Genomic DNA, 20917 nt, shown 5'->3' with positions numbered 1-20917 from the left:
TGCCACATAATTAAGTCTCTTGGAAAGATAGGCAACAGGCCTCTGCCAGGGTCTCAAACTCTGGGTGAGTCCTATGGCTCCAAGAAATTCTTGAACTTGATTTTTAGTTACAGGGACTGGAATCTGTTGGATGGCTTGCGTCCGCTGGGAGAAAAGAGTCTTTTTTTTAATGGAGAGTTCAACAACCAATGCAGTCCTTCTGCCCAGCAGAAACCTTTTAAGCCTGATCTTTAGGGTCCTCCCAGTGGTCAAATATCTTTTAAGCAACCTCTAATAACTAACTGAAGGGAATTCCCTCAAATCTCTCAAACTTTTGCTTAGTATCAATGGCCAACTGGGTTACAAAGGCAATATTAATGGCCCTTGCATTTTAGGTGCTACCAGAGTATAAATGTGATAGACCTTTTGCAATCTTTTCAGATAACCCCTAGGGAGACTTAATTGGCCAATTGCCTCACCTCTGCTATTTTGGGCAAATTGGTGAGTTTTTGGGGGTACTTTAATGGCTACCAAGAACAACTGGTGACACCGATTGAGAACCTCCTTATGTCTGGTTGTCCAATCGGGGTGGGACAAAAGGAAAACATGGTTCTGGCATTCTGGATTGGAGGACAGGTTTCATCTGGATGACACACTGCTTTTTCATCTCTGGGTGCCACGTGGCAGGCTATTGTTCTACTGAAATTACATACTTAACAAAAAAGGGCTTTTATATAGGTAACAAAATTGTGCTGCATAATCTCCCAGTTGTCCACAGCACATGCAAGAACTTGTATCTTGTCTCTGTAATCACCAATCACATTAGGTACAATAGTTATTTCTTTTAAATTTAGATCAGCTTTCCCTAGTGTGGTTTTCCTAGTGTAGGAAATGAATCAAATATATAAAAGTACGTGATAACCATGATTCCCCATTATATGGCCCTGAAGCCTTATAAAATTTTCACTCATTAATTGGAATGGCTTTATTCTGGGCTGTATGATACCATGGCCGGTGATGCAATGAACAGCTACTTTGAAGAAAATAAGACATAATAACAGCTAGTGCTGATTTAATAACATCTTGTCTTAAAGCCACACCAAACTATGGTTCTTCTGTCTCCATTGATTTTATCATGCTGTAACTTGCTGGATTTTATCGTATGTGGTAGTATAAACAAAAATTGTTATAGGCAAAGAGATAATATTGAAACCATTGATCATTTTTTCTGTTAGCTGGTTCTAAATACTCTACAATGCTTTCATCCACTTGAATGGTGTTACACAGTCTTGGTATGTTTGATGCTATAGCATATGAAGTTATATTTAAATATTTCAAAGAAAAAGACACTATGGTAACTACTATTAAGTCGGGTTATTTGGTGGTGAAGCACTAGGTTGCTGAAAGTGTTATGCTTTAACCTGTATTGTTATGTTGTTATGCCCCCTTTTATCTCATCCTCTCCACTATTCATTAAAAAATTATTTAATTTTTTTAAAAAAAATATATCAACCAATAAAAAAATGCTCCTGGATCTGTAGGGAAAAAGAAACCCTTTACAACTGTTGGTTAGAGAGTAGACTAGTACAAACGCTATGGAAATCAGTGTGGAGATTCCTCAAAAAATTAGGATTAGAGGTCCTATTCAACCCAGGTATTCCCCTTCTGTGTATCTTCCCAGAAGGATTGAAAAACATCACACCACAGTGACATATGTGAAACCACAAGGTTCAAAATATACAATAGTCACTGTGAAATGGGAGGAAACTGTTCAATAAAAAGAAGAAACTAAGATAGGGGAAAAGAGAAAGGATAGAAGGGGAAAAATGCAAGTTAGTTATACCATTAGTGTCACTTAGTTCATTGAATAGAAAAGGTTGTGCTAATATTGATTGAAGAAATCTTTATGCCCATATTTTGTACTTGAGTGACTAAAGATGATGTATAATTTATCAACAATTGTTACTTTTTCGTTGTTTTATTGTGAAAATTTGTTTTACCATTTCTTCTTAATATTAACAAATAAAGTAATTAATAAAAAATAAAAAAATAAATTTAGATCAGCTTTTTCCAGCACAAGACCAATTGTTTCTTTTTCTCTGTTTTTCCCCAGCAATCAAAATCTCAACTCCATCTTTACAATCTATAGCATTCCTGGGACCCCCCCCCCCCCCCCCCGCCAAACTCACAGTATTGCAAATCATCCTGCTGAGCTCTTTGCTCTTGGTTTGCAACATAAAGCTGGCTAAGAGCCCCCAACAATAGCCATGCCACTGAAAGCATTTCTTCTTTTACTTCTTTTATTCTGGCACAGCCAAACATTTTTACTTTAAAACAAAACCACTTTCTTTGTCTCTCTCTTTTAGACAGCATTAAAACCTTTAACAAAATCCTTGAAGTGACTTTTAGTATTCTAAAACATATTTAATCATTTTATGTTTTTCTACCACCTTAAATGTTACATTTTTAAAAACTGTAACATTTTTTAACTGGCTCAATTACAATATGACCTGGCTTTTACTTGGTAAAGTTAATATGATTTTCAAAAACCATAAATATGCATATATATGCATATATATTCACATTTTAACCAGAGAGAGAAATACTTTTTTTAAAAAGGCACACCGAGTTTGCAAGTAATCAGTTGAGGACTAAAACATTAAACAAGGCACCAGAAAAGACAAGACCAACATTAAAGACATAAACGAAGATTTTTCTGTCCACAGTTTGGAGAACTAAAGGGAAATAATTTTCATTATGAATCTTGAGTCCAATGAGCTGCATGGATCCTGCAACAGAAATGGGCAATGATTCCCTAAGTTAGTAACAAATTCAACAAGTTCAAATGGGCAAAAAAACCCCAAAGTTGGTAACAGATTTAAACAGGCAGACAACTTCAAAGTACAAAATACACTGAACATGGAGAGAAATGGATGAGAAGCCTCAAAGCACAAATGGGCCCCAAAACACAAATGGGCCCCAAACACAATGGGCCCCAAACACAAACAGGCCCCAAAGCCCAACATGGGGTGAGGCCCTCCACATGAGCCACACACATGGGCCAAAGCCACACATATGGGTCTAAGCCACACACATTACAAATGGATGAGAGTCCCCAGAATCCAGTGCAGAAAGAGCACTAGGCTCGTCTGCAGTCACTATGTGCACCCAAATTACAGGCAAAAAACCCCAAATGAGCTGAAACCCCAAACGGGCTGAAGCCCAAAGTTATGAATGGGCCCCAAAGCCCTAAATTACAAACAGGCAAAAAGCCCCCAGAAGTTTTCTCATTCTTTCTGCAGTTACAAATGTGCACACTCAAATTACAAACAGGCAAAAAGACCCAAATACTTACAGATGGTTAGCCGATGGATCGGTGAAAAATAATTTGTGGGGGTCCCCCAGTAATCCCAAGTGAGTCTGCAAATCTTGTAGCCCACCAACAAGCCCCCCAACTTGGTGTCCAAAAATGGGGCAAGACATGTTTTTTTTAAAAAAGCAGTGCTAATTTATTTTATCCTGGGTCCAGCGACACAGTGCAGTTGGACTTTGCAAAAGTGGCATGTCCCCCTCAAAACTTTTCAGACTTTTATAGAAAGCACAATTTACAAAGTAAGGGGTTGTGGGCATGGATCAGGAAATGAAAAATCCTCAATCTACTAAAGATTGATGAAGACCTTTGGTTCCCTTTGCAGAGGAAAGAGAAGTCTTACAGGAATTTACAATCCTTTGTCAATTCATTTTAGCACTCAATTTTAGATAACATCTGTCATTTGCAGAAGGCAGCAATGGTTAACATATCAATTAGATCAGATTCCCAGGAATTTACAGTCCTTTGCAGAGGAACATTGATTAACATACAATTAGAAAATGGTGCATACAGAACAGTATGACAACACTACAGGTACTTTGGTCATATAACTTAGGCATAACACAAACATAACGAAGCTCTTTTTGTTAGTGTATAACACTGACACTCTTTTACCTGTCTGCCAAAGAACTGAGAATATATTTCCATTCTCTAATATCCTCTTCAATTTCTTTAGAGCAAAATACTTTTTGTTAGAGATCTTTCACTTCCTTAATTAGATTAATCCCTAGGTGCATAATTTTTGAAGTTATTGTGAATTGTGTTTGGTATTAATTTCTTTGTGGATTCATTGTTGGTGGTATTAATTTCTTTGTGGATTCATTGTTGGTGCAATTAAGGTTTGCCTGTTGATTTTTATGTCCTGATACTTTGCTGAATTTATTAATTCTAACAGTCTTGTGGCAAGATTTTTGGGTCTCTAGTAAAGGATTGTATTATATGTTAAATTTTCCTTTCATATTTGACTCTCTTATTTCTCTTGCCTAATTACTCTGGCTAAAGTTTAGAACACTATTGAAAACTAGTTAAAGTGTATATCCTTCTTAGTTATTTTAGAGAGAATGTTTTCCCAATTAGTATGGCAGTTGGCTTTCCCAATTAGTATGGCAGTTGGTTTTATCAGTTTAATGTGTAGTTGATCAATACTTATTTTTGTCAGGGTTTAATCATTAATGTATTTGAAATGTTTCAAAGCTTCTGTCTGTATCTACTGAGATGATTTTGTAATTTTTATCCTTATTGCTGTTAATGTGGTATAGATGTTTATTTGTTACATGTAATGTGCCATCCTTCCTTTCCTGGGATTGAGCTGACTTGGTTAGGATGTATGATATTTTTATTGACATGTTGTATTCTGTTTGCAGGTATTGTGCTGAGAAATTTTACATTTTTCTTCATCAATGAAATTGATCTATAATTTTCTTTTTATGTGGTGTCCTTGTCCAGTTTTGGTATCAGAGTAGTGTTGGCTTCAAGGAATGGATTTGGCAGTGTTTTTCCTCTTTAATTTCATAAAAATATTTGAGGAATATTCTCATTTGTTTTGTCTAAAGTTCTGGCAAAATTCAGCAGTCAATATTTCTGGTTTTGGGCTTTTTTGTTGTAAAGGTTTTATTACTGACTTAATTTTATTGCTCATTATTTTTCTGCTCAGTATTTTTATATTTTTTTGTTTCAATTTTGGTAAGTGTTATGTATCTGGGAATTTATCCATTTCTCCTACATTTTTCAAATCACTGGAGTATTAGTTGTAAAAGTAGTTTCTTATAATCACTTGTATTTTAATGATATCTTTTGCGATTTTTGCCTTTCTTATTTCTGAGTGCATTACTGTGTTTTTTTCCACTTTTATTGGTAATTTTGGCTAAGGGTTCATCAACATTTCTCCTTTCAAAGAACTAAATCTTTAACACATTGATTCTTGTATTTTGCCACAAAATTTTATTTCCACTCTGTTCCTTATAATTTCTTTTACAAACTTTGGATTTGGGTTGCTTTTATTTTTTCTAGCTCTCTGAGATTCATTATTAGGGTATTTACTTAAAATTGCATTATTTCTTTTTTTTTCTACTGGTAATCTATTCTATAGCCTCACACATGATTGGCAAATTCTCTTTACCACGGAGATATATTCCAACTTGGTATTGCCCTATTTTCTAATGAAAGCATACATAGCTACAAATTTCTGTCTTAAAACTGTTTTGTTTGTATCCCATAGGTTTTCATTTGATTTTCAGAACTTTGAAATTTCTTCCTTGATTTCTTCTGTGAATTATTGATTATTTAAGAATGTATTGCTTATACTTCATTCTTCTGCATATACTGTGGTTTCTTTTGCTGGTCATTTCTATTTTTATTGTTTCATGATCTGATATTATGCAGAATATTATTTAATTCTATTGCATTTATTTAAGCATGTTTTAGTGACTAAGTTGTGGTCTGTTTTGGAGAAAGCTCCACGTGTTCCTGAGGAAAATGTTTATTTTGTTGGTGTAGACACATCCTGCAGATATCTGTTAAGTCTATTTGTTCAGTGATATTGCAGTGATATTTACTTGTTGATAGTTTTGTCTGGATGATCTGCTTATATGTGACAGCGCTGTGTTGAAACCTGGCATTGTGATTGTGCTAATATTTTGTTTGTTTGTACTGGGGATCAAACTCACAACCTTGCACTTGCCAGGTAAGCACTGTGCCACTGAGCTATATCCCTGCTTGATTGTATTAATATTTATCTGGCATTTTATATCTAGTGGAGATTATAATGTGAAATCATATGCATTAGCATTTGGTATACACATACACACACATTTATTTTCTCTTCCTGCAGAAATACTCTATTAGTATGAGGTGATATTCTTTGTATCATCTAATCAGTTTTGGCTTCAAGTCCACATTCTATGAAAATAGAATAGGTACACCTGCTTGCTTTCACTTTCTTGTATAGGAAAATACTTATTCTGTTTGTGTGTGCATGTGTGGTGTCCATAGTCATGATGCAACTGAGATTTGCCTTTTGAGATGCATTTTTGTGTCTTTGGATCCAAGATTTAAGATAATTGCATTGAAAATTATTTCTGATATTTATTTACTGTACTGTATCACTGCATTATTTTTCCACTTCTGGTTTTTCCTTTTAATTTTTTCTTAACTAATCTGCCAGTTAGCTGTATTCATTCTTTGGGCTCTATGATGATATTAGTCTCATTGTCTCTGTCTAAAGTACCCCTGAGTACATTCTGCAACTCTGGTTTGGTGGTCATAAATTTATTTAGGTGCTGTTTTCATGGAAAGTTCTTATTTCTCCCATGAAATTTGAAATTTATTTTTGTAGCATTAATATTGATTAGAAGTGTTTTTAAGGTTTGAAAAATTACTGCCAATTATATTGCCTTTTAATGTGCATGTTGAGAAATCAGTTGTTATTCTGATAGGCTTGTCTTCATAATTACTTGATGTTTTTCTTTAAAAGATTTTAGTATACACTGTGCTAAATTTTCAGGATTTTTACTATGATGTGTTGTGAAGCTTTTTTCCAGTGGGGTTTCATATGACTTCTTTATTTGCAATTTGAACCCCTTTCTTCGATTTGAAATACTGTCTTCTATGATTTCAGTGACTGTAATTTTTATACCTTTTGTGTAATCTTCTAATCTTTCCTTAATTTCAGTAACTCAGTTTGATTTGTTTTAGTATAGTAGCATCTGTTGAATGAGTTTTTACGGTGTTTTCTTGCTTTTTAAGGTATCACTGAATATAGAATGTATTATAACACCCTCATCTTCTAGTTCTGACACTTTCTCTTCACACTGATTATTTCTTTTACACATTCAATACCAGTTTTTAATATCCAAAACTACTGATTTCTTTCTGTGATCTTTAAATCTTTACCAAAATGCCCTTTACACTTTGTGCTATCTTCTTTTATTCAATCAGTTTTTTGCTTGTACTTTTTAAAACCACAATGAACATTTTCTTTTTTTGAGTTTAGTGAATATCTTATAGATTCATTTATTTGCTTCTTTGATATCTTTGAATATTTTTACTATATGGTTTTTGGGTCCTTTTCCTGTGAATTCCTTTACTTAATTGCTAGTAGAACCTGCTTTTGGAAAGTTGAGTTTTGGAGGGACCTCAATGTCATGTTTTTTCATGTCTCTTGTTTTTATTATATGTTTTTTGGGTCATTTTCCTGTGAAAATTAGAATAGAAAAACACTATTGCTATTGCAGAGATCTTTACTTAGTGTAGGTTTCATTCGGATGTTATCTTTGTCTTAGTTAGGTTTTGGTATTTCTATACCTCGTTAGCCTACTCAACATAATAAGATCAGCCCAGTCACTGATTGCAAGGAGAGAATCATTACCCATCATATCATTACCAACAGAGCCAATCTTATACCAATCATGCAACTTAATAGTTATTTTAAAATTATCATATTTTCTTTAATAAGACAGAAAGACTGATGTAGTACTGGTCAAAATTAGGATAGAATTTAGAGTATGAGGAAAGGAAAAAAAAGATGGAAAGGAAGAGAATAATTAAGAAAAAAGAGATATAGCAAATGAAAGAAAGAACAGAGATAGCACTTGGTTGATACTTTATATCTAGAATAAAGAACTGGTAAAAAGGGTGTTTGAGAGGTTACTTGTGAGGCCAGGAGAAATGAAGAGTAAAAAAATTACTAAAAGTACTTAGAGATTAAGGGAAGCTATAAGCAAGTCAGAATAAGTTTATATGCAGAAACAGAGCTTATGTTTGAATTTTCTGTACTTAAATTTTGAGAGTGTTAGCTAGACACGCCCATGAAAGGAAGTTGCAGTGTCTGGAGGACTGTGAAAGTCTCAGCAGGCAGGGGAACATCGCAGGTTCCAGAGGCCATGTGGCCTGCGGTGAGTCCTCAGTGCACTCTGCCCAAAGCCCAGACTGTTCAGGACACTCCAGGATTCCAGGTGCAGTGAACTGGAGAAGTGGGTTTAAGGCCTCTACATCCGCCTCCCCATTCTGGCTGCACTTGGAGAACTGTGGAGCTTCCAACGGGTGGATGGGCACAAGCTATCCCTGGAGCCCCACCTGTTTGGGACACCCGAACCTCGCTTTCAGTGTGCAGAGGAGGGGCTGGGCGGATCTGGGGTGCCTGCATCAGCCTCCCCCTGTGTCTGGAGGATTGTGGATGTCTCAGCGGGCAAGGGAGCATCACAGGTTCCAGAGGCCCCTCAGCCTGTGGTGAGTGCTCAGCGCACTCTGCCCAAAGCCCAGACTGTTTGGGTCCCTCCAGGCTTCTGGGTGCAGTGAAGTGGAGAGGTGGGTTTGAGGCATCTACATCTGCCTCCACATCCCAGCTATGCTTGGAGAGCTGTGGAGCTTCCAATGGGCAGGTGGGCCCACAGTGTCCCTGAGGCCCAGCTTATCTGGAACTGAGGAGTTCTGAACAGGCAGAGGAGGGCCATTGGTTCTGCAGGCCCAGTGGCTTGGGGTAACGGGGTGCCAGAGTCTCAGGAGCTGCAAACATAGAAGGGGAATTCCAATAGACCCTGAGGAAGCTTTTAAATAACACTTGAAACACAGAAATATAGGAAAATGACAAAACAAAAGACCAAATTACAACCTCAAACCTGCAGCCCATGTCAAGAAACCCTAGGAGCAATGTATATAGAAGAAAACATATGCCATTCACCTCAAATATCAGACACAATAGCTACTGAAATTCACAAGCAACTCCAGGAAGCTTTAAAGAAATTCAAACTCGAAATAATCTCCCAGGTAAAAGAAGAAATGATAAAAGAAATGAAAGAGATTCTGAATATATCTAAAGAAAACACAGTTAAAAAATTGGAGGAACTAATAAAAAAGATAGAATCTCTAGATGAGCAATATAAGAAATAAACAATACATAATACAGACGCACAGAGATATACAGGAAATAAAAAACTCCACTGAAAGTTGTAAAAACTGCCTCAATGAAAGTGAAGATAGAATTTCAGACCTTGAAGACAGGATTGCAGCTAGTGAACAGGAAAGGAAAGATCTTTTAAAAATAACAAGGAATCAGGAAACAACAATTCAACAACTGCAAGACGATGTAAAGAAAAATAACATAAGAATGATAGGGATTAATGAAAAATAAGGAGACAACATAAAGGATGTCAAGAGGATATTTAGAGAAGTAATAGCTGAAAATTTCCCAAGCATGAGATCAGAAACCGACATCAGGATCAGTGAAGCATATAGAACTCCAAAGAGTCATAACCAAAATAAAACTACACCCAGACATATAATAATCACCATCCCAGAAATCCAACACAAGAATAGATTATTAAAAGCTGTCAGAGAGAAAAGGCAGATCACTTATAAAGGAAAACCTATCAGAATCACAGCAGACTTCTCAGCACAAACAATAAAGTCAAGAAGAGCATGGAGTGAAGTATTCCAGATCATAAAGCAAAATGATTTCCAACCTAGACTGATGTATCCTGCAAAACTATCATTCAAAATTGATGGTGAAATACGATACTTCCATGACAAAGAACAGCTGAAGAACTTCATGAACACTGAACTAACCCAGCAAAAAATATTGAAAGACAGTTTAGATACACAAAGGAAAAAACCACTAAGCAAAGCAGATAATTAAACAGAACAGAAAGATAAAGATGCAACAGCAGAGCGATAACATTCCTACAATAAACCAGCATTTAACAGTAATAACCATTAATGTAAATGGTCTCAATGCACCAATCAAAAGAAACAGACTAGCAGAATGGATCAAGAAACAAAATCCAACCATATGCTGTTTACAGGAAACCCATCTAACCCAGAAGGATACTCACAGACTGAAAGTCAAAGGATGGAAAACAATACTTCTTACAGCAGGAATCAAAAAAAGAAAAAAGCAGGAGTAGCCATTTTGTTTGCAGACAATGTGAATTTTAAACCAACAATGACCATAAAGGACAAAGAAGGTCACTACATACTCATAAGGGGAAAACTCCAAGAGGAAGAGATAACTATCTTAAATATATATGCACCAAACTCCAGAGCACCCAGTTATATAAAAACAACTATTACCAGAAATGAAAACTCAAATTATCAGTAACACAATTGTAACAGGAGACCTTAATACACGATTGACACCAAGGGACAGATCAACCAGACAGAAAATGAGCAAAGAAATAATAGAACAGAATCACACCTGCAAACAAATGGATTTCATAGACATATACAGAATGTTCCACCCAACAACATCAGAATACACATTCTTCTCAGCAGTACATGGATCATTCTCTAAAATAGACCATATATCAGCTCACAGAACATATTTAAACAAATGCAAAATAGTTGAAATCATCCCTTGCATGTTATCAGATCATAGTGCCCTGAAGTTAAAAATTAATGATAAAAGATACTGCAAAAATCCCGCTAACACATGGGAACTGAATAACACACTCTTGAGTAATCAATGGGTCACAGAAGAAATTTAAGAAATAATTAAACAATACCTAAAAGAAAATGAAAATGCAGATAAAACTTACCGGAATTTGTGGGATGCAATGAAAGCTGTCCTCAGAGGAAAATTTATTGCACTGAGTTCCCACATCAGGAAAACAGAACGAATACAAATAAAAAACTTGATGCTACACCTCAAACAGCTAGAAAAAGAAGAGCAAGTCAAGCCCAAAGTCAAAAGAAGAGAGGAAATTATAAAAATCAGAGCAGAAATCAATGCAATAGAGACTAAGAAAACAATCCAAAGAATCAACGAATCAAAGAGTTGGTTCTTTGAAAGAATAAATAAAATCGATAAGCCCCTAGCCAACCTTATTTTAAAAAGGTAAGAAAAGCTCAAATTCATGCAATAAGAAATGAAAAAGGTGAAATCACTATGACCCAAAAGAAATACAGAAAATCATCAACATCTATTTCAAAAACCTATACTCTCAAAAGTTTGATAACACTGAAGAAATAGACAAATTCTTAGAAACATGTGAAGTAACAAAACTAGATCAAGAGGATGTAAAACTGTTGAATAACCCAATCTCTGTTAATGAAATTGCAAATGTAATTAAGTCCTTACCTACAAAGAAGAGCCCAGGCCCAGATGGATTTACTGCAGAATTCTACAAGAAATACAAAGAAGACCTAATGCTGACACTCCTCAAACTATTCAATGAAATTGAAAGGGAAGCAGTCCTTCCTAAGTCATTCCTGAAAGCAAATATTACTCTAGTACCAAAACCTGAGAAAGACCCAACTAAAAAAGAGAACTATAGACCAATCTCCCTAATGAACACAGATGCAAAAATCCTCAATAAAATATTGGCAAATAGGATCCAGCAAATCATCAAGAAGATTTTACACGATGACCAAGTGGGATTCATCCCAGGAATGCAAGGATGGTTCAACGTACGTAAATCAATAAAAGTAATTCACCATATCAATAAAGCCAAAAGTAAGAATCACGTGGTCATTTATATACATGCAGAAAAAGCCTTCAATAAGGTCCAATATTTATTCATGATAAGTACTTTACAGAAAATTGGAATAGATGGTCTTTACCTCAATATAATAAAGGCCATTTATGACAAACCAACAGCCAGCATCATACTAAATGGCCAAAAATTGAAAGCCTTTACTTTAAAATCAGGCACAAGACAAGGATGTCCTTTATCACCACTCCTATTTAATATAGTACTGGAAGTACTAGCCAGAGCAATTAGGCAAGAGAGAGAAATAAAAGGAGTAAAGGTAGGAAAATAAGAAATTAAATTATCATTGTTTGCAGATGACATGATACTCTACATAGAAGACCCCCTAAACTCCATTGATAGACTCTTAGATACAATAAATAAATTAAGTAATGTGGCTGGATACAAAATCAATACTCAGAAATCAATAGCATTCCTATACATGAGCAACAAAATCACAGAGAGGGAAATAAGAGAAACTACACTCTTCACATTAGCAAGCAAAAAAAAAAAATGAAATATTTAGGAATTACTCTTACAAAAGAAGTGAAAGACTTATACAGTGAAAATTACAATACACTGAAAAAAGGAAAGTGAAGATGATCTCAGAAAATGGAAAGATATCCCTTGCTCAGGATAGGAAGAACAAACATTGTGAAAATGGCCATTCTCCCAAAACCGTTATACAGATTCAATGCAATCCCAATAAAAGTACCATCAACATACCTTATAGATCTAGAGAAATCACTCCTAAAATGCATCTGGAACCAGAAGAGACCTATAATAGCAAAGGCAATTCTAAGCAGCAAAGTCAAAGCAGGATGCGTCACAATCCCTGACTTGAAGTTATACTACAAAGCAACAGTAGTAAAATTAACATGGTATTGGAATCAAACAGAGCTGAAGATTAATGGAATACATTAGAAGATACAACCACAACTACAAACACACTCAACCACCTTATCTTTGATAAAGGAACCAAGCAAGTTCACTGGAAGAACGACAGTCTCTTTATTAAATGGTGCTGGAAAAACTGGCTTTCCATTTGCCAAAAACTAAAGCTAGATCCATGTCTGTCACCATGTACTAAATCAAAATCTAAATGGGTCAAAGATCTGAATATTAAAACAGAAACACTAAATCTATTGGAATACAAATTGGGTAGAAACCTTGAAGACATAGGAGTAGGTAGAGAATTCATGAACAGGACTCAAACCGCAGGAGAAATACTTCCCAGAATCAATAACTGGGACCACTTCTTATTAAACAGTTTCTGCATGTCAAAAGAAATCTCAAGCATAGTGAAAAGAAACACACAAACTGGGAAAAGATTTTACTGAACTCTCTCTCGGTCAAGGGACTCTTCTCTAAAACATATTAAGAATTTAAAAAAACTCAGACCCCGAAATTCAAACATCTAATCCAAAAATGGGCATCTGAGATGAATACAAACTTCTCAGATGAAGAAATACAAATGACAAATAAATACATGAAAAAATGTTCATCATCATTGGTCATTAGAGAAATGCAAATTAAAACCACACTGAGATTCCATCTCACTCCTGAAAGAATGGCCAGGATCAAGAAAACCAACAGCAACAAATGCTGGAGAGGCTGTGGGGAAAAAGGAACTCTCCTACACTGTTGGTGGGAGTGTAGACTGGTGCAACCTTTGTGGAGGTCAGTCTGGAGATTTCTCAAAAAGCTGGGATTGGAAGTCCCATTTGTTCTAGCAATTCCACTTCTAGGCATATTCCCAGAAGAACTGAAAGCATCATACCACAGTGATATATGTGCACCTATGTTTATAGCATCACAATTTGTAATCGCCAATCTTGGAAACAACCCAAGGATAAAAAAGTTGTGGTATTTCTATACAATGGAGTATTATTCAGCTATAAAGAAGGATCACATTGAGATATTTATCAATAAATGGGCACAGCATTAGACCATACTCATATGTGAAATAAATCAATCTCACATGTGTGATTACCGAGTAGTTCCCCTAATGTAAGTAATGATTCAAATATATAAAAGTATGTGGTAATCATGATTCCCCATTATGGGGCCTTGAAGCCTTATAAAATTTTTCACTTATTAATTCGAACGGCTTTATTTTTGGCTTCTTGATATGGAAATATTTGAAGCTATAGTATATGAAGTTTTATTCCAATATTTCAAGGAAAAAGACAGACACTATGGTAACTACTATTAAGTCGGGTTATTTGGTGGTGAAGCACTAGGTTGCTGAAACAGTCAGGCTTTGACCTGTATTGTCATATTGTTATGTCTTGTTTTATCTCAATCTCTCCCTTATTCATTAAAAAATTATTTAGTTACTTTTTATGTTTTTTTTTAATTAAGGGGAAAAATTTTTAAAAATAGCAGAACATATAATAGTAACTTTTTTTGATTTCCTATTAACTTGTTTTGAAGTCCTGTAATACTCCCACTATCTTGTTTTGACTGATTAGACTCTGTTCCATTCTGTATGATAGTATCAAGTTTGAGGGTATAGGCAACTACTTTGAAGGCAATAAGATTCACTAAGATGCCCATTCTGGTTTGACTATTGTCTCCTGTGGAAGTCCTGTAATGTTTACAATGCTTAAGTTTTATTGCTCTTGTTCTCTACTGTTTTGTTCAGCTTTATAATATATGATGAGATGGACAATTCTTTTTAAGGAAACAAGAGACATTGTTGATAACCATTGTCCATTACTTTGTACTCTGTTCTACATCATGTGCTATGTCTATCCTTGGTTTTGACTGACAGCTTTGTTTTGCCATATTTGACTTTATTCTCTCCCCCCCCCAAAAAGTAATAAGAACTAAGGAGAAATAAAAGCCAAAATGTGCAAATTTTGTTGTGAAAAAGAGAGGGGGAAAAAGTGCTCTAAAGGATACAACAGCAAGTGTGTTTAGGAGTGTTAAATAGCTGACCCATATTAATGTTTTTGGTTGGATCATTGAACACAACTGTTTTCAGTCTCACTGTTTGAATGTCCACTTTGTATGCTTTGATACTGTGATTTCAGCAACTATCTCTAAGATGATAATATGTAATCTATTAACTCATGATTTCTTACTTTTTTTGTAGTTCTGTATTACTTGTACCCTTACACTGCTTTGTTTTTTTCCCTTTTTTCTCTTTTTCCTTTTAAATAAAATTTTAAAAAATGAAAGGAAATTTCTAATCTAAGCCACAAATCAATTGTTATTGTCCATTTTATATGTGCAGCCACTTCTCACACATGTGCCTAAGGAAAAGAGAAAAATAAAAGTGAAAAGATAAAGCAATTACACCCACATATGAAATATAGAAGTAAAGAGTCTTCCCAGTTCCCCTTATATGACAGTTACCATGATACCATTATGATCTTTCCCATGTGCCTTAGTTACTTTTTACTCACTGCTGAAACAAATACCTGAAGCCCAAAGTTGGGAAAGGAAAGGTTTATTTCTTACAGTTTTTGGAAGTTTCAATCCATAATCAGTTGGCTTCAAGGCAGGGTGGCATGGCAGAGCCTCAGTTCATGGTGGCTGCAAAGAGCAAGCAGGATCTGGCAGGGAGCAAGACACACCTTCTTCCTGCCATTACATTACGTCCTGGCTCCACCCCTATGTGAGTGTAGCACTGACACCATCAATCCAAGCACTAGACAATGAACCATCACAAATGCACAATGCAAACTCATGAGGCCTGGGGACCACAGACATAAGCCATGACACCATGTTCATAAATGGAGAGACTTTGATTTTAACAGTTGGGATCTGAACTCCAGGTCTTTGTGCTTGAGTCCAAGAGGGTGGCTGCATCTACTAGTGCTTGAATGGGTTCCCTATCTACTACTTATTGCATTTGTTCTCTTGCCTGCCAGTGAGTGAAGCGGCTTTGGAGCTTGAACATGGCACCTAGCCTGCCTCTCAGTCCTTCTGAGATTGTGCTGTTTGGTTTCAGTTCTGCTCCAGTAGGTGTGGAGGGCAGGTTCTCCCCCTACCACCATCCTATGGTCAGATGTGTTCAAATGTGACAAGCAGCATTGTGCGGTATGTCTGGCCAAGTACCCTGTCTGCTGCTGAATTTCTAAGGTGCCCACTCAACTTCTATTCCCTTTCCTATTTAATAATCCCTATAACTACCTCTGTCTGCTCTTTCTAAAATATTCTGAGTGAGCAGGCTGCTGGCTATGCTGCTCTTCTCTGCCCCACCCCTCCAACTCCACACAATAAAAACTCTCTGATCCCCATGAAGAGTCTCTACACAGCCTACACACTCTGTGATACCTAGGGCTTTCAAAGTTCACTGGCTCTGGGATACCATGGGCTACAAGCTCTGTGGCCTCTGCAGTGTGGATGCTGGGTACAATATCCATGGTTACAGATCTCACTGGCATTTGGAGGTTTAATAGAAAAGTCCTTACTTTGACCCTGCTCCAGTATCTTTTCCCCTTCACAGAAACACACTGGTCACAACCACTGCCCACCTTGTGACCCAGGGAGCCGTCGATCTCTAAATGTCTAATTCTGGATTCCTAACCAGACCTGTGACTTTGTTTCTTCCTTTCCTAAGGGTCTGGCAGTCCTACCTCAGTCAGTGCCCTCCAAATGATTTTCTGGATTTTTGGCTCTCTGCAAAGCCACGATCAGTTAACGTCTCACTTACCAGGCTCCCTTTCCCAATGGGAAATGAGAATAGGTGTGTGCTGAATGGTGGTCACTAACTGGGAACCAATTTTAACTGCTCAGGCACTACTAGCACACTTGGCTTCTTCCCTTAGAAGGATTAGATCTTGTCACAAGTTGATATGTTTTCTGGACCTGGCATGTAAGTATAATTGGACCATGAGGGAGCTTTTCTTTTTCTAAGTATCCCTGATCCTGGAATTTATCTAGTGGGCATCTCTTTTGAGTTACTTGCCTGTATTTGAGTCTTTATTTGCCCCTCAAATACAACAATTTCCAAGTACCTGTCCTTCCTGCTGTGTGTATTCTGAGAATCTCATGACCACTGCTGCTTCTAGTTAGCCATGCTGGATCTGAATCCTCCCCCCCCCCCATAATATCTTTAGAATTTATTTTGCACAGTGGCTGGATTAAGATTCAGTGCTGGGAGAGTGTTTTGGTTCAGAATATATGAAATAGACTTTCAATGGCATTGTTGCTTCCAGCCATCAGATCATTTATTTATAATTTACGAGTTATCAGCAACATAGGATAACAAGCAAAAGGACATACAAAATAGAAAGTAATTCCATAAACCAAAGTACCTTTTCATGTACTCCCATTTTAAAGGCAATGCCAGAATTTTTCCACTGAGATGGAAGTGATGGTTTTCACTTTTATGTGAGTCATAATTCATTTCTTCTAACTTTGAGCACTTTAGTTTTTCCTGCTAGTTATTATTACATTAATACTTTAGAAATCAGAGTGGAAGAAGGAAAAGGAAGAGGGAAAAAGGAAGCATAGCTGCAGATTATCAAGAATGAAGAGGAAGATGTAGTTTAAGAAAACATCCTGAAAATCAAAATAATACATAAATGATAAGAAACAAGGAGGTAGAATTTGTGGAGATGGAAAAAAGGATTTAAATAACTCAGAGAGAGTAAAGAGGGGGAAAGAGGAGTACAAAATGAAGAAGACATGATATGGCTCTTTAAGTCTGTCAGAAATGCCTTTATACTTCCTAGAAGAAATCTGTCTGCAACTGATCACATCTCAGGTATTTAAAATATTCTCAGCATCCCAGGAAAACAAGTGAAGGAGTTAGGGGAAAGGAAGAAACAGAATTGGGAAATTGGTCATAGGGCTGACAATTTCTGTGTGAGAACTAAATGCTTGCACTATCCATTTGGGTACAAGCTTGGTTAAACTTGAGAGTGTAGGTGAATTGTACAGTATGACTCATGTAGCCCTACATAGGATGCCAGAGAGCTATCATTGGCTAGTACAGGTTCTTTACCACACATACAATGTGTACAGTGTGTGGTCTACTTTCAAGATTAAAATAAGAGATTATTTTAGGAAAGAAACACAGGGTAGTAGAGATGGCTACTCTTCAGACAGAACAGATGCAGGCAGTCCCACACAAGGGGACATTTTGTTTTTAAGAGGTCTCATCTGTATTTAACACACACTGAATCTGAGGAAGCCCATTGGCTTGCTGCTTTGATTAACCATTTCCTTTCTTTCTCTTACCACTCCAAATAACTGCGGCCTTCTTGTTTGCTCTCAAGCGGGGTACACCAAAGTCCTGTTAGCTTCCTGTCTCAGCTGTACATGGACTCCAGAATTAGGCTACCTGGGTCCCAAGCTGTCTCAGTAGTTGGTTTTTGTTTGTCCTTGAGTAAGTGATTTAACCTACATTAAAGTCCTGTTAACCTCTTGTCTCTGCACTTTAACCTGTTCAGTGATGGCACTGAAAAAAATCACACAAGAGCCCCAGATGAGCAGGATTGTCAGTGGTTCATTTGATTATTTCCTTATCTGAAACAAAGACTGATCAGAAGTACAGTTCTTCAAGGGCTCATGAAAAGGCTGCTAACAGTTTGCTCCTGATGGTTAGGAATTTAATGGAAACAAGATTGGTGATTGGTGAAATGGAGGTGATTGTTTGAGGATGGAAATCTCAAAACATTAAAACTATGAAGAAATCATACCCAAAAGAAAGCTATCCAAGGGTTTGCACTGCAGAGGACTCCCTGTAATCTGGTGCGTCATCTAACACACTTCTAGGATATCAGTCAGACCCTGTGCCCGAGCCTAGTACCTCTTCAAGTAGGAGGCAAAAATACTTGACTATGTTGCTAAGGATGGAGAGTGTGATAAGTTGAATGGTCACCACTGAAAGACATCCATATTTTTATTCTCAGGTACTGGGGGTCATAGTTTGAATATGTAATGTTCCCCAAAATGTTCCTGTGTTCAACATGGAAGCTTTGGAACAGAGGAGCTATAGCTTCTCTGGTGGATTGATGTGTTGATAGATTCTTAAACAGATGGAATTCTGAGAGATGGTGAAATGTTAGGAACTGTGACCTAGTTGAAGAGAATGTGGTCATGAGAATGTGACCTTGGGATTGTAGATTGTTCCCAGACCTCTCTTCTCTGGCTTTTTTGCCATGTCTCTGCTTCTAGTCTGCCTGTCCCATCACCTGTTCCTGCTGCCATGATGTTCTGTTTTCCGTTGTCCCAGGAACAAAATGAACCATTTTGAATTGTGACCCCAAATAAACCATTCCTGCATAAGTGTTTTTCCCTAGGTGTCTCATTACAGTGACAGCAAGCTAACATACCAAGCGTTGCTACTATACATGGTGAGAAGCACTGAGTATGTGTGATTAAGTAAAGGATCTCAAGATGGAAAGGTCAGCCTGGACAGTTTGAATGGGCACAGCACAATCACAAGGGTTCTTACCGGATATCCCAGTATGTCACAGGCAGAGAAAATGTGAAGGCAGGAGCAGAGGTAATAGAAAAAATGCTACAATACAGGTTTTAAATATGGAGAAAGGCCCCACACAGGAGAGGAGCTCGCTTCAAAGCTGGAAAAGGTAGGAACAGGTCCTTGCCACAGGTTCTGCTCACCCTTGGATACTTTGTGTCCCATTTCTTCTATAATTTGATCACAAGTTGTTGTGGAGGCTGCCACAAACTCCTGCTGAAATTTTAACTCCATTATCTCTCTCCCAACCCTACAGCCCTTTCTTTCATTTGATTACTTTATTTCTTATTACATTATTTTAATTTGTATGTTTTTCTACTTTTTCATTCATTTTTGCTCTCAAGAGGAGAATGAGAGGAAAATGGGATTCTGTTAGAGCATTTTGCTCGTCACTCAGTCCTTTGAAATCTATTTTCCACCTTCTTCCAGGACAGTTTTTCTAGAACAGAAACTAAATGCTGTTGCTTACATTTTGCTGTGGTTTAAAAGTGTTGAAAAGTTCCACAAAGTTGAGGCAAAATCTAGACTCCTGTACACGAAGTCTGCCACTGACCCCTCTAACTCTCTTTCCACCACTCCTTTTGTGTCTCTGTGGGCTTTTCTGAGCTTAGATAAAACAATTCCTCTTACAAGTACCTGTTTTTCCCATAGAGTAAAGGGATTAGGACAGAACAGACTCTGCCTCTAGAATAAGCTGAAAAGAACCCAGTGATGGAGCAAAGATGACAGACAGATAACAGCTGGCTACAGAGGCTCCCTGAGATAGTCAACTTAGAATTCAACACAATACAGTGTGGGGAGTCCTGAACAGAGGGAGATGAATTCTCTCATCCCTAGAAGAAACTAAAGTGAGAAGAACCAATCAAACATACAGTCTCAGTGCTATTATTGGAACAGCTAAAGGTTCAGCGCTCCTGCCACACCAGGCAACTTGCTGAGCCATCCAAGGTCCAGCCACTTCAAATCACTGGAGGTGCAGTCACACTGAGGTCAGGGTCGGCCAGCCAAACAGAGATCTGAGCTGGTGGGGAGCCTGCATTGACCTGTGGTGAGTGATGGAAGTTGAGCCATTCCACAGAAAGGGAGGCTCAGGCGGATGACATTCTGGGACATGGCAGGACTGGCAAGTACAAAGGGCAGCAGTGACTTCAGTCAGTTGTTCCCTTCCCAAACAGGATTGGTGGAGTGAGCTTGACCTGGGTCACGTGACCTGGCTGAAACCTAATAGGTTATCTGAAATCAATTCCCTATGGCAGTGGTGCACACTAATGCAGTGAAAGCCTCAGAAGTTTGACTGACCAGGAGGGGAGGCAGTGCACAGTAATACAGTGAAGGCCTCAGCAGCTTGACTGATTTGGAGCAGGGCCAGGATATGCTGCCCCTGTTTGCAACTCACTAGCACACTGCCATGGGAAGGGTCACCTAGCCAGCATGCTTCAGAAGAATTGTAACAAAAAAGAAAGAAACTGGGGCCCCTTGGAAGAAACAAAAGAAAAATGGGAAGAGGAAGCAACAAGAAAAAGTCCCAGGTCCCAACCCTGAGAACATTGACCCAGGAAAGGTAAATACAAATAAGAACAAGAACAGCAAACATGCAATATCAGACACAGCACCAGTGGACATAAAGAGATACCTTCAGGACCTCAGAGATGAATTCAAAAG

This window comes from Cavia porcellus, unplaced genomic scaffold (assembly GCF_034190915.1).
Source record: "Cavia porcellus strain 051 isolate PalLab524CR breed Dunkin Hartley unplaced genomic scaffold, mCavPor4.1 scaffold_25, whole genome shotgun sequence".
In the NCBI taxonomy this organism is placed as follows: domain Eukaryota; kingdom Metazoa; phylum Chordata; class Mammalia; order Rodentia; family Caviidae; genus Cavia; species Cavia porcellus.
This window is presented reverse-complemented; position numbering follows the sequence as displayed.